This window comes from Ascaphus truei, chromosome 2, assembly GCF_040206685.1.
Source record: "Ascaphus truei isolate aAscTru1 chromosome 2, aAscTru1.hap1, whole genome shotgun sequence".
Lineage (NCBI taxonomy): Eukaryota > Metazoa > Chordata > Amphibia > Anura > Ascaphidae > Ascaphus > Ascaphus truei.
Window position 1 is genome coordinate 346,662,656 of NC_134484.1, and position 14,878 is coordinate 346,677,533.

Genomic DNA, 14,878 nt, shown 5'->3' on the forward strand with positions numbered 1-14,878 from the left:
AAGGAAGTGGCCTGCGGGTTCGATGGGTTGGTTGCCATTTGTTTTGCCTTGAGTGTACATCACCGAATTTCTTCTTGACATAATAAGGCTTACGTGTATTAAAACCCTTAGCCTTTGGGGTCAGCAGAAGGTTTTCTTTATTAGCCTTAGCCTTTCGCTTTGGACTTCGCTTGGAAATGGCTCCTGCCTTTTGCTTTTTCTGCATGACAGGCACGGCAGAGGCGAGTGGATTCCTGTGTCCATAGAATCGGGGTCGATCCATGGAAGCAGATGGCACAATGCAGTATCTGGGCAAGGGAAAGTTCAGATACAGATCATCGAGTGGTGGGCTATGCAAATTGTGTAACCTTTTATGCATGGCGACGAGGTACAGGTGTTAAAAGTGGGTGTACTCTAATGTGAGTCATTAACGTATAAATACACCATCCATTTTGTGTATTCACTGCACATTGAATACACCGACTAAACATTGAATATACATTCTTGTGCTTGTATTTCTTTCTACTCGCAGCAATGCCTGTTAAAAAGATTTCAAAGGATCTCAGCATAACAATTAAGGAGATGTACACGAACGGACAACGAATTGCAGATATCCAATGCTGGTTAGCTGCTTCTGGCCTCGTTGTGCCATCAACCACCGTGTGCTATCATGCACACGGAAAGATGAAACAACGCACGAGGACACCAACAGTAACTAACGCATAAGTATATTTATTTTACTATATAATATAGTATATCTATGTATTATTGTTTATATTGCTGCATATAAATCTAACTATATAGTATAGATCTATCTAACATGATGGTTATTTCTGTTTATTTATATTACTATATAATATAATATATCTTTTATTGTTTATATTGCTGCATCTATTATTATTTACTGTAAATGATGTGCTGTACTTGTGGCCTACTGCACTGTAACTTACCGGATTGTTGTTTTTCTGTACACTGTAGGGAGACAACTCTTTTGGTCGACAAAATAAGTGAAGAGAATGATGAGAAGAGTGCCTTAAGGGTCAAATACACTCTGCTGCAAAATCACAATCTCACTGTATCCGAGACCAGCATAAAGAAGATGAGACGCAGAATTGGATGGAAATATGGACGTGTGAGGTTAGTACTGGACAGTACAGGAGGTAAAAGTGTTGTTTAAGAAACTGTACTGTACCTATAAAGTTATTCCATGTCATTACAGAGCGTACCCTATGATAAGGGACGTTAACAAGATCAAGAGAGTGGTCCAGGCCCAGGCATGGATTGACAGTGGAGAAACTTTCCCGGATTGCATCTTCACTGACGAGTCTACTGTATCGCTGGAGAGATTTGCCACCTTTGCATTCCACAAAAAAGGTCGCATATCTATGAAGCCACGTCCAAAACACCCAGTGAAGATGCATGTGTGGGGTGCCATCTCTAGGCGTGGACCAGGATGCATTGTCATCTTTGAAGGTAAAATAAGTCACACGCTTTTGCCTTATGCACTGTACTGTACTAGTGTGCAGTTTTTTGAGCACTTTTCTTTTCTTGTTATAGGAATCATGAATAAAGCTTTTTTCCAAGAGCAAATTGTGCCTGAGATTGTGGAATGCATCACACGTGAGTTTCCAGATGGTCACCGTTTCTACCAGGACAACGATCCGAAGCACACCGCGTCAACAGCGCATATTCGTGAGCGCGGTATCAACTGGGTGAAGACGCAAGCGGAGTAAGTGCGGTAACCGTGTCTCATTTTTTCCCACTGTTTTTACTGTGTATCTCTTTAACTAATTGTCCTTTTTTTCCCCCTCCAATGACAGATCGCCAGACTTCAATCCTATCGAAATGGTCTGGCATCAGCTGAAGGACCATATCCGAAAAGTCGTGAAACCCTCCAAAAAGGATGAGTTGGCGCAAGGCATACTGAGTTTTTGGAACGATGTACTCGCCGTGGAACGATGCAATAAATATATTGACCATATTGCGACTGTGTTGCCCATTGTGATCGCACGTAATGGGCAAGCATCAGGAAGGTAGTATGGTATAGTACTGTAGTATGGTAAGTACAGGCACACCAAGTACAGTACAGTATAGTACAGTATGATACAGGTAAGTATGGCACAGATTTTTTCTTTCCTGAGAGAGCAGCACTAGCCATCTGGTTACAAAGTATTTAACAGTAGTCACAGTATACAGTAGTTCCAGTATAGACTAGTTTGACGGTACTAACTGCATACTGTAGTCCAATATGGAGTAGCTATACTGTACACAATGCCATAAGATGCACCTAACTGCACTAATTGTTTCTTTTCTTGTCTTTTCAGAGAAAAAAAAGGATGGAAAGGGGGAGGGGGATATCATGTGTACATTGTGTGAACTGTGTGTAAAGTGTATCTAAAGTGCAGTCATGATGTACACAAAACCTCCCCTCTCTCTATGAGCTACACAGAATGAGGAAGAAGATAAAGACGGGAAATTGTATATTATTATTTATTATATATTATTAATTAATATTATTATCAATGTGCATTATTCATGATTATCCACCGGCCCTCAATTTTCAACTGACAGAAGAACTGAATAAAGACTGCATTTTGTTTTATTCACGATTATTTGTATATTTGTATTTTTTGTTCCTAATAAAATAAATATTTCTTTACATTCATGATAATCATAATCATTGACCCCCCCCTACACCAAAGAAAAAGAAAGAATGACAAAAATTGGTAATTTACTGCATCAAAAACATGAATCAGATTATGATCTTTTTAACTCTCAATTTCACAGTGCTGTGCAAAACAGATTTACATATCAAATTCGAGAAGGGATTATCACATGCTTTACCGTAAACACAGCCTCAAAGGGTTGGGGGGGGGGGGGGGTGGATGGGTGAGTCACGCGCAGTAATCATCAGCTTGCTCCCTTCCCAAAGAGGATTACAGAGACGTGACTCAGAGCCAACAATAGGAAAATTAATGAATGGTTTTGTAGAGGTGTCGATAAGAGGTTCAAATCCTTGAGCGAGCCTTGTGTGTGTGTGCATGGGGGAGGGGGGTACCGGGTACAGCTGCATGAAGGATTAGCTGTAGCGTATTTCAGACATGACATATTTTCAACAGGCAGGTCATCATAATAAATTGATCCCCACACCCCCAAATACATAAAAATCACACAAATCAATTGTGCAGTCAAACGCACAGTGTCGCAGTCAAAAGCTACAGCACAGATTGAATATCGTAATGTCAAGATGGTTGAGGCAGGAACATGTTCATTCATGTTGAGAAAATAATAATAAAAAATGACGAGAAAAAAAAATAAAAAAATGTTGGGTCACTCTTGCACTTCGCAAGCAATTCACTCATGCGCAGTAATAATCAACTACAGCTCCCTTCCCAAAGAGGATTACACGCAGGCGCAGAGAGGAGACTCAAAGCCAACAATCGGAAAATTAAAAAAAAATTTTTTTGGTCACTCTTGAACTTTTTTTCCCCCAATGAGCATTAATAATCAACACAGAAGAATACAGTAAATGAAAACGGAATGTTATACATGTACACGCAGGAATGTGATGACAGGAATGTGATTGAAACCAGAAAGCCATCCGTTCGAAGGAATGGCGTGGGAGAGGTGTACTGTAGATAAGAAGTTGAAATACTGCAGTGCAGTACATTATCCTGTGTGTGTGTGCGGGGGTGAGCGAGGGAAGAGTGCTATATACGCCGAAATGTGATACTGTTACAGTACACGCCTATGCGTTTCAACAATGTTCAAATGAGACATACTGTACATGCATGTATAAATATGCAAATTTACAATTACTACGCGCGCACACGCACGCACTGACGTAGGTTGAACTGCTACAGTATTAGACTTTGAAGACAACAGCTCGCGCACGCCCACATGAGTTTTTAGACGTATTGTAGTATTGCAGACAGCGCTAAGAATATGCTAATATTACGAGCGCTAAAATACCGGAAGATATTCCGGAAAAAAATAAAATATACTGCATCTGCCCGCGGTTATCAGAGTTGCGCCGCTACGGCCGCATTAGGATAAAGGCGGCCGCCACTGTAGCATGCGGGGTAAGGAGCTGATGCTAGTCACTGGCGCTGCCTAGGCATATGGACAGTTACCATGAAACGTGTATTATGTACTGTGCATTGTGAACAATCATGAAAAGGAGTCCTAAATCTACTGCGCAATGAGTGGAAAAGGTTTTTGACACATAAGGGTCAATTTGGTTAGTACAAAGACCACCTTGAGTAGCTTGAGACATCCTCAAGTAATGCAGTAAGAGGTTAAAAAGGCAAATAAGAGGTACAAATGAGTAAGTCGGTAGTTATGAAGAAATTTATAGGGAACCAGAAAGGTAATTCTGGGGAGGACAAAAATCTTAATTTAGGAACCTGGCACAATTCTTAGGGGCCAGAACTTTGGCATTTTGTTGAGCCGGGGGATTGGGGGGTTATTCTGTGTGTGTGACAGACACTTCCTCGCTGACAGATACTTCCACTAACTGCTGCTCCTTGAACATTCTCAGCCTCACTGCCAGAAAATGGAGAGCAGAGAAAGCCGCCCCTCAGTCCGAACCCGCTGTCAAATCTCTCTTATCCTCTAAGGCTTTAGATCACGCTTTCAGGAGCATGGGTACAGTAACACTGTAATAAGAAGAGGTATGACCATCACTAAGGTGTAATCACGTACCTCACTCCTGGTACCCAAAGTGGAGGACAGAACCAATTTGGACAAAACTATCAGGTTCATTGCTACCTTCGATAGGAACTGGTCTTCATACAGACAGCCATTCAAAAAAACTGGCACATATTGATGACCGACCCAGACCTAGCAAGTGACGCAGAGACTTGGGGAGATGTATAGAATATCGACTTTCACAGTACAGTATTGATCATAACCCAATTTTTTTTCCCCTTCTACCTTCTTTAAGCATTTTTGCTGTGGAAGTGTACACCCCATCTCCAGTGTGACCATCATATCACTTCCACTGGTTGCTGCTAAAGTATACACCCGATCCCCTGTGCAACCAACATATGTAAGTGCATGTTATTATTTCCCATGAAGATTCATGTGAGCATCTGCAAACAATTTTAATAAATAGTGTGGTGTATACTTAGTACATCTGAGCCTGTGCCACCCCCTTAAGAGTGGTTATTAGTACCTAATTGCCAGTTTACCAATACAGCTCAACCCCGTTAAAATGCGATCCGTTACAATGCGAATCTGCTTATAACGCGATTCAAGCGTGGCTCCCAATGTTCGTATTTATGAATACTTTACAACACGATTATTGTTGTCTTAAATGCTTTATTGTATAATGCATACAATTGTACATTATTTCTAACGCGATCCGCTTATAGCGCGGTGTGATTCTTCGGACCCCAAACACAGCGTTTATAAGGGGGTTGAGGTGTACCTCTTTTATTTGTGTCTATTCTCTCCCCATATACACCTGGTTGGGTTTATGGACTGTGTACATGCGCTGGAGGACTTTCCTTTTGTCAAAAATAACACTTGCATAATGCTGCTGAATGGGTCGATAAATATAACTGGCATTTAAATACTTACTGTATGTCACCATTTTTGCCCCTTTATTTATCGACCTCTAGTGAATTAAGTTCTTAATGCCCAAGTACAGTAACTAGCTTTGATGTGAAGAAGCATTTTGCATCACATTTCATTTTACTGAACCCAAAGTAGGGGCAATCGCTGTACTCAAACATGCTGGTCTGTGTGGGCCACACTACTTTTGTGGAACAATCTCTACAATTTGTAGATGTCGCAAGCTGGTGAAGGGATTTTGCATTCAAGTGCAGTTACATGTTTCAGTGTTTAAACTTTTCTTTGCTTAACTAAGATTTTATTACTTGCGTAGCCACTAGATGGCCCTTGAAATTGATAAAATAGTAAACAGTGACATTATTGTCTGAAAGGAATCAATAGATATAACAAATGATGAAGTTGGTACAACGGGAACAACGGAGGGACCCTTTTCTAGATAGGTTAATATGTTTTTGCTGCCTAAGCTTATACTTTACAGGGTGTTGAAATCCTATCTCACAGGACCCAAACTGGGTTTGAGGTTGCATTTTTCAGTGTATGTCAGAATTACTCTGTCTTCTTTTGCATACACTTATATTTGGTCTCTGTGCTATCACACTAACCAGACATGACACTAAACATTTGTGTATTATACATTATTATTTGTATAGGGAGTAGTGTGTGGAGGGTTATAAGGGAAGTACCATAGACCGTCCATGTCTGTGGGAATGGGCCAGAAGAAGGGTCTAACACCCCAAAATGTTGCCCTCCTTGTTATGCATGACACTTATTTTTCTTGTATTTTTCTTCCCATTCCCCTTTTTCCCTCCCCATGTACCCTGTGGTGATTCTATTAATTAATACAGATCTTTTTGGCTTATCCCTATTGTCTAGATCTTTATTTTTACCATTGAGTACTGGGAACCCAGTTGGGTGGTCCAGTGACACTATTGGCATTTTATATTGTATTAATGTCTTGTATATTTTATATACGCAAACAGGATTTATTTATTTTAGCACAGATAACATGGCTTTTACCAAATAGATTCTGCAAATCAAGCCAGAGCAAATCGCTTTTAGAAGTGGAAATAATAAACCCTTATGATTTTCTTTATGCGGATTATGTGATAAATTGCTCGAGATGGATTTGTAACTGTCTTCCGTGTAAGGATTAGGCTGAACCCTTCCAAGATCCTCTTATATGGCAGATGCACTAGAACAATTGGCACTTTTTCAAGTTTGTTTATCCATACAGTATGTATTCTGTTGAGTAAATATCTCCATTTTACCACTGAATTTAATGTCATTCTAATTTTTAGAAATGATCTTTCATGCATCAATTTCTGCAAAATCGAAATAACTATCGACGGAGTACCTCTTGTAATTCACATGTTAAACTGTGTACTTGTACTTTTTTTCAATGCAGACATACTGTGCAGTGCACAATCTTTCTTAGAATGTGGTGTATATCTGAAACCTTAATCGTCTTAATGCAGCAGTCCAAGTTGGCATTTAAATCCCCCCCCTTTAATATGTGCAGAAATACAATTCACACAGTGATAAGTAATTAACTAAATTACCGATAGATCGGTTCTCCTGTGATCAATCGGCGAAGATTCGGCTCGGGGGTTCACTAAATAGCTGTCAGTGCAGCACAAGAGGAACAAAGATGCAAAGTTCTGTGGGGAAGATCATGTGACCAGCCAGTCACTAGATACAATTGGTGCACTTCCAGAGAGAGGGCAGGGCTTAAAAAGGGGTGTGCCAGAGCCTGTTTCAGAAGAAGAAGGGGATGTGACTTTGTAAATGGTTGCTATAGAAACATAACATGCTTGTTCCATTATAATACATTACAAATTGAATTCATAGCTGTTTGGGAAAATACTTGTAGCATTTTTTATAGTACAAAATTGATTTCTTAAAAGAAACAAACAAAAAAAACACATGTAGAATATTGCTTGGTCTGCAGGTTAAAGCTAAATTCTGTCACAATTTCATATGTAATCGTCTCCAGGAGGTGGTTTAAACAAGGGGTTATTCACTGTTGTAGGATGTTTAAATTCTGTTTGTTTAAACATTTATCTTGATTGTAGTACTATACTTCTACAAATATGCATAATATAATAACGTTTTAGAAAGGATGGACTTGAGAGGGAGTTGTAAAACCAGCAGGTGATTGACATGCTTAATCTTTTGATCGGATTTGAAATTCCGTACCTATAAGGATAATGTATTTTAATTCAATGCTTTTAGAATACATAATAGTATTCTTTTTATTTTTGAATCAGGTCATTTACATTGAAACATTTTGATTTGATAACATTTTTGCATGTAAACAAATGTGTAGTACGTAGCCTTTGGTAAAATGTAGTTGATCCACCTAACATCTGTTCTGCTGTTTTTCTTTTCAATCTTTGTTGCCCCCATACCATTCCTCCCTTTTCCCCCTCCTTCTATAAATATTTTTTTATTTATAACACTTCTATGCTGCTGCCCTTGGCACTGGCTGGACAGCTACAGATTCAGGACTTCCCATCTGACATCTGCTTTGTGATCAACAGTAGGGGGAGGAGCAGCACTGGCCTTCTGTCTGTTCTCCAGCTGTCGCTCACTGTAGTAGCGTTGCCAGAAAAACATGCAGGTGCCCCAGGAAACTAGGTGTGTTATTGCAAACAGTTAGGCTGTGCTTATAGTGCTGGCGACGCGACTTTGCGCTTATAGAAGAAGCGACGCGAAGGCGCGACAGCTTGGTCGCGATCGCTGGAAGTCAAGTCAATTAGATTTTTCGTGACGTCGCCATCACGTTGCTGTCGCCGGCGACAGAACTATAAGTGCAGCCTTAAAGTTGATACTTAAGGGCAATACATTTTAGCAACATTTTCTTAAGATGAGCGTGCATTATTATAAGTTAAAATGGACTTGTATTGAAATGGTGAGGTGACACTTTCAACTTCTTATATTTAACATAAACAGTTCTATATATGTCATTTCCCAGAATCCCTGGCTGCAGTGGAAGCACTGTATTCTAAGAGATAGTGGTGAGAACAGGGTTGCAGATCTGTCTGGGACATGTGAATGTACTCATAAGGGATATTTTTATTTGCTGTACGTTAAAGATATTTAACAAGAAACAGAAACCCAATGTGCGGCACTCTGCCACCCCTCTGGATGATTGGTGATAATATTGAAAATAATATTTATTGGAACGTAGGTAATAAAATAAAGAGCATTAAAATAACATACAAAGACGCCCAGGATATCCCGAGAGGAGAAACACAGTGGAAACTCTGTATCTATAAATGAAAGGGATAGGATATAATAGTATATTTATTTATTTATAAAATGTTTTACCAGGAAGTAATACATTGAGAGTTACCTCTTGTTTTCAAGTATGCCCTGGGCATAGAGTTAAGATGACAAATAATACATGGTTACAAATACATAGTTACATAAGTGAACAGGCTATACTTTATATACAAGACATTGCATTCACAGTTGGAGATATTATATATTATAGGCATATGTAACAGTTAGACTAGATTAAAATGTGAGACCGCTTTAGTTTTGAAAGCACTTTTGGAGTCAGATCTCAGATGATAAGTGCTGCATGTGGTAGGGGTGATGAGCTTGTTCAGATAGACGGGTAGTTTGCTCAGAAAGTATTTGGAGGCAAGAAAGGAAAGATAAACTTTGCGCCTAGACTCAAGTGATATCTAGTCTTTGAGCATTTCGCTATGATGTGTGTTGTAGTTTCATTGGAGAACAAAATGGCATATTTAATTGTAGAGGGTATCAAGTTTGCCAAGGTGGGTTTGGGGTGATGAGCTGTACTGCACCGACACACTTTATTCGAGCAAATACCCGGTATGTACCTGGCAGATACCTGGAATGTGCCGCTCCTAACCTCTGACAAGCCCCGTTGCATTTGCCTTCCCAGCCTGGGTTCATGCCTGGCTGATGGGCGGCTGATCTGTTAAATGATAATGATTAGGATTTAATAGGCTGCAATGCTTCGCGTGTCTACCAGATGGCATAAATTCATGAATTGTAATGCAGTTTATATATATATACTGTGCAGTATTGCAGCCAGCGGGAATAAAATGCTTCAATCCCTGCTTGGAAAATAACTCAATGCACTCGGGCAGAAAACAGTCACAAACCTCAATACACCCGGGTATACCCGAATTCGTGGGACTAGCCAAGCTCGAATAAAGTGTGTCGCCAGTGTATATTATGTCCCCATAGTTGATAATTGGCATTAGCATCTGCTGTGCAATACGCTTTCTGACCAGCAGATTTAGGCTGCGCTTATAGTGCTGGAGACGCGACCGATGACGTCGCCACCAGCGAAAGTTATTTGATTTTCAGCGACTGTCACTAGCGACATCCTGAAAGGGGGCGGGCCGCGGTCTCTGATTGGTTTAGAGACAGTGACATGTGGCGACTGTCTCTAAAAAAATCAAATAGACCCGGCTTCAAAATTTTGGGTCACGACATCGCTCCGTTGCCCTTACTAGAAGTGCTTGCAACGGAGTCAATGTATTTGATTCGGAGCACCGTCGCGAAGGCACTAAGGCTGCGCTTATAGTGCTAGTGACGCACGGCGACCGAAAACTAATGTATTGCCGCCGTCGCGTGCACTTATAGTAAGCGCGACGGCAGCGACGCGAAATTTGGAAGCCGGTCAAATTTGATTTTTCAGAGGCTGTCGCCACGTAACAGCTACTGAACCAATCAATGACCTGGTCGCCCGCGACGTCGCTGCAAAGCGAATTACAACTTTCGCTAGCGGCGACGGGTGACGTCACCCATCGCATCGCCCGCACTATAACCGCGGCCTTCGGGAGGATTTGTTCCTGTAAAGTACACCTAGTTTGGCATAGGTTTTGGATGTCAGGGTATCGATGTGCATCCCAAATGTTAAATGGGAGTCAAACCATATGCCCAAGTATTTAAAACTAGTAACAAGAGCTAGGGTGGTGTTAGCGTTGGTTCTGATCTGGAGCTCAGTCATTGGAAGCTTTCAAAATGTAGCCTGAGTCCCAAATATCATTGTTAGTCTTCTCTGTGATACCACTACCCCTGATACAACCCTTAGGGAATAGATGTGTGTATATAGGAGATGAGGGGATGGGGGGAGTAAATTTGTTGCCCACAGGGTGAAGGTAGCCAAGGACTGAGTGTGTGGTCAGGTAGTAGTCTTCTGAGCACTGGTGCTGTTGGCAGAGAACCCATTAAACTATTGACTATATCAACACCAGAGCTAATAGGTAGAGAGGAATCACAGGTATGAGTGTACAGCGATCTTGACGTCAGATCAATATATACCCTAGATGTACGTGTGGGGTGCCAAGGATTTGAGACGTAGTAGTTGATGTGAGGGGAACTCCAGATATGATCAAAGGAGACCGCAGTTTAAGTAACTCTATCTATGGCGCTGGGTCACAGGCATAAAGAAATTAGTAAAAAAGTGTTATACAACCAGTGAATGGATGTGCTCCGCTGGAACTCTTCCAATGAAGGCAGTGAATCATGTAAGAAAAACAAAAACAGACATAGTGTAATACAGTAACTATACAAAACACTTAACACTAAACAGACATCAGCTGAGACAAGGACTGTAATAAAAAGTATCACATTTAATAAAACAACATTAAAAAGATGGGTCACGTCTGCATCGAAGCCACAGAAGAAATGCCCGCTTACCAGACATTCATTAAATGCTTGCAGTGGATATATTGGAGAGTATCCCCTCTCTTACAGGCCACACCACGTAATAGGATGCTGGGCTGCAGATACCGGCACGTATCCTGCCACCAAGCAGCACATGTGACTGCAGATTCTCCAGCACACACCAGCCGGCATACCTGAGGTGCAGAGACCCACGGCAGCACAAGCAGGAAAGGGTTTTCCCCTGGAGCTCCGGTCGGACGCCAGAACACGTGGTGTGGCCTGTAAGAGAGGGGATACTCTCCAATATATCCACTGCAAGCATTTAATGAATGTCTGGTAAGCGGGCATTTCTTCTGTGGCTTCGATGCAGACGTGACCCATCTTTTTAATGTTGTTTTATTAAATGTGATACTTTTTATTACAGTCCTTGTCTCAGCTGATGTCTGTTTAGTGTTAAGTGTTTTGTATAGTTACTGTATTACACTATGTCTGTTTTTGTTTTTCTTACATGATTCACTGCCTTCATTGGAAGAGTTCCAGCGGAGCACATCCATTCACTGGTTGTATAACACTTTTTTACTAATTTCTTTATGCCTGTGACCCAGCGCCATAGATATAACGTTTTTTTCCTGTTCTATATCTGACCCGGGGGGTCAGAGTTATATCAAAGGCTGCGGGTCTTCCTTTAGATTAGCGCTACCTTTTCTTTGTCTTAAGTAACTCTATGTAATACAAAAGGCACAGTAATAGGTAAGAAGCACTAGTGTAACGCGTAGGTCACCACAAACAAAGCGCGACCACAGTGCTGAAGTAGGGAATTGAGTAACGCCAACCCACAGCCACGTGGGCGCGCCTAGAATGTAGTTTGGTCATGCAAGCCAGGTCAGGAGTATAGACGTGAGAGTAGTAGAGGGTACTTGCCGGATCAGGATTGGAGAGTAGCGAATCATCTGGGTACATAGCCAAGTTCAGGATTGGAGAGTATCGGATCGTCGGGGTACGTAGTCAGGTTCAGGATTGGGGACTGGAGGAAGGTAGGTAATTATCCGGATCAGGAGTAGAGAGGTGCGGAGTCCATGGTACGTAGCAGGGTCAGGCAGCGGCAGGCACGGCAAACAAGGCAAGGCAATGCAGGAACAGGATGTGGCAAGGCACGGCGTAACACAAGACTATGCTCAGCAATGAGCGTCTGGAGCAAGAGGGTGTATATATAGGGAGATCCTCCAATGAAGAGCCGGGGCGGAACTAGGAAACCGAATCCTATAGGCTGCTGGTGCACACAGGTGTACCCTATGATGCAGCCTGATCAGGAACGGAGGCGGGACCGAGCGCGCGCCGATCGTGCGTGTCACTGAGGTCAGGGGGCGGAGTCCGGTGCACAAGTCACTCCCACGCTGGTCCTGTCCGTCAGAGGCTGGGGCGTGCGTCAGAGGGGAGGCTGGATGAGCGCACTCGCCACGCGCCGGAGCGAGGGGCGGATGTGGAGCCCGCGGGCGGGCAGACAGGCCACGCAAGATCCGTGCGTGCGTAACGGGGCCGTGAGAATGCGCATCCTGGGTGTCCGTGGTGGCAGGTGTTTCCAGGTGGAGACTGTCTCCAGCTGCCAGGATGGCGGATCCTCACAACTAGATCCACTTAACACGAAGCCTGTGGCTCCAGAAGTGACATTGTATCACTCGTAGTAGTACTTTGCCTTGACAAAGCATTTTCAGACGAAACGTGCGTGTTGGCACCCTGGCACATGTGCACGCCCAGGGCAGAGTATTCACACCTCATTGACTCGCACGGCGAGAAGCTGCGGAGTCCTGCGCCTGCATCATACAGTACATTGCTCCATGCAGTGACCTAATGGTCACAAAGAGCTCCCACAGGGGATAGGGGGATATATTTTTGTAGCACCAACTGCATTCCTGTATTGTTACAGGGCATACATTTTATCTATTTTTGGATTCACCCGAGGCCACCCCCCCGGTCACGTTGCTAATCGCATATTTTATTCTTGGGCTCTTATTTCTAACCCTACGTTGAAACCAAAGCACTTAATTACTGAGGGCTTTATTCCCTCTTAGATCTATGTAGTATGCAATTATACATGTGTAGAGCTCCCTGGTTCATTGACCAGGGGAAGTGATCAGCTTGCCGCAAGTGTTCTATTGTATCAACTGATATGCTATACAGGCATACCCCGCTTTAAGGACACTCACTTTAAGTACACTCGCGAGTAAGGACATATCGCCCAATAGGCAAATGGCAGTTCGCGCATGCGCCTGTTAGCACGTCCTGAACAGCAATACCAGCTCCCTACCTGTACCGAAGCTGAGTGCAAGTGGGGAGACTATAGAGCCTGTTACAAATGCGTTATTTACATCAGTTAATCACGTATATGACGATTGCAGTACAGTACATACATCTATAAGTGGGAAAAAGGTAGTGCTTCACTTTAAGTACATTTTCGCTTTACATACATGCTCCGGTCCCATTGCGTATGTTAATTCGAGGTATGCCTGTATATATTTATGAGTACTAGAGTTCATTCACTCCAACTGGTGCCCTTTTCCTACCACTACGAGTGAAGTACCAACATTTTTGGAGCTACGAACTGTGTGTCAATTAGACCTTGTGGTCCTCCTCAACTACTGTGCTGATTATATTACTACTAAGCTATATAGATGTGGTCTCTCTTCTTACAACGGGGTTACCGTATAGCAGCCTCTTAGCCTTGATTCCTCAGCACCACCCACGTGCAATCAGTGTTTACATTGATCTGGTTGAAAGATCGCTGTTCACACGCACTGGGTCCTCAGCTACCACTATAAGGCCAGGTCCCCGCTGCCTACTGCAGCGCCCGCTGTGGCGGACGCTGCAGGGAGAAGAGCCGCCCCACAATGGGGCCGGCCCGCTGTGAGGGGGGGCCGCCGCGCTGCGTCGACAAACTCCTGCTCTCAAGAAAATTGAGATCAGGAGTCGCGACGGAGCGCTACGCCACGCACCACGGCGATTCAGCCAATGAGGGCGAACCTACCGGGTGACGTCACGGCCGCGCCCCCGTCATGCCCCCTCCCCCCCCTCTCTTTCCCCCTGCAGCTCACTGCAGACCGGGGGACTCGGCTACACGCGCCACCAGCCTTGCAGGCGACGTGCAGCGCAGGCACTGGGGCCGTAGCCTTACACTACTAAGTGTCAGTGTTGGCATTGATCTGGCTTTAAGATCGCCGTCTACACGCACAGGATCTTTCTCAGCTATTGTGCCTATTATTACACTACTAAGTTACTTAGTACATATCCCAAAAAACACATTGTGTATTGCTCAAAACACATAAGCAAGTAGCTGTTATCAGCATGGGTGATTTGTAAAGATCCTTAAATGGAGTACCCCTCCGGTATCAAGGTATTGACAAGATAATGGATCAAACCCCACATATAAACGAATCAAACTGGAAATATCCCACTTTGCACTGTAGTAAGGAGTTCACACAATAAAGTGTCCAGACAATTGTAAATCGATATGATATATCTTGAATGATATATGACAGAGGTGGGCAACGTATTTTTCAAAGTGAAAATAGCCACACCATGTAAAAATTGAGGTATTATGTTGCGCATGTGAAAATTTTAAACACACTTTGAACAAGTTTATAAATTCTCAGGGCCGTTCTATAGTGTGTGCGTC

General features: G+C 42.8%; 1 protein-coding gene across 3 annotated transcripts in view; it reads left to right on the plus strand.

Annotated features, from left to right (window-relative positions):
- The window catches only part of PALS2 (protein associated with LIN7 2, MAGUK p55 family member), a 208,588-nt gene that overhangs the window by 57,572 nt on the left and 136,138 nt on the right, over window positions 1–14,878 (plus strand). Inside the window, exon 3 of one of the 3 annotated variants that reach the window (XM_075586787.1) lies at window positions 4,925–5,029. The exons of the other annotated variants lie outside the window; for them this stretch is intronic. The gene's annotated coding sequence lies outside the window, so the exon portion shown is untranslated. The remainder of the gene's footprint in view (window positions 1–4,924; window positions 5,030–14,878) is intronic. 3 annotated transcript variants of the gene reach the window in all.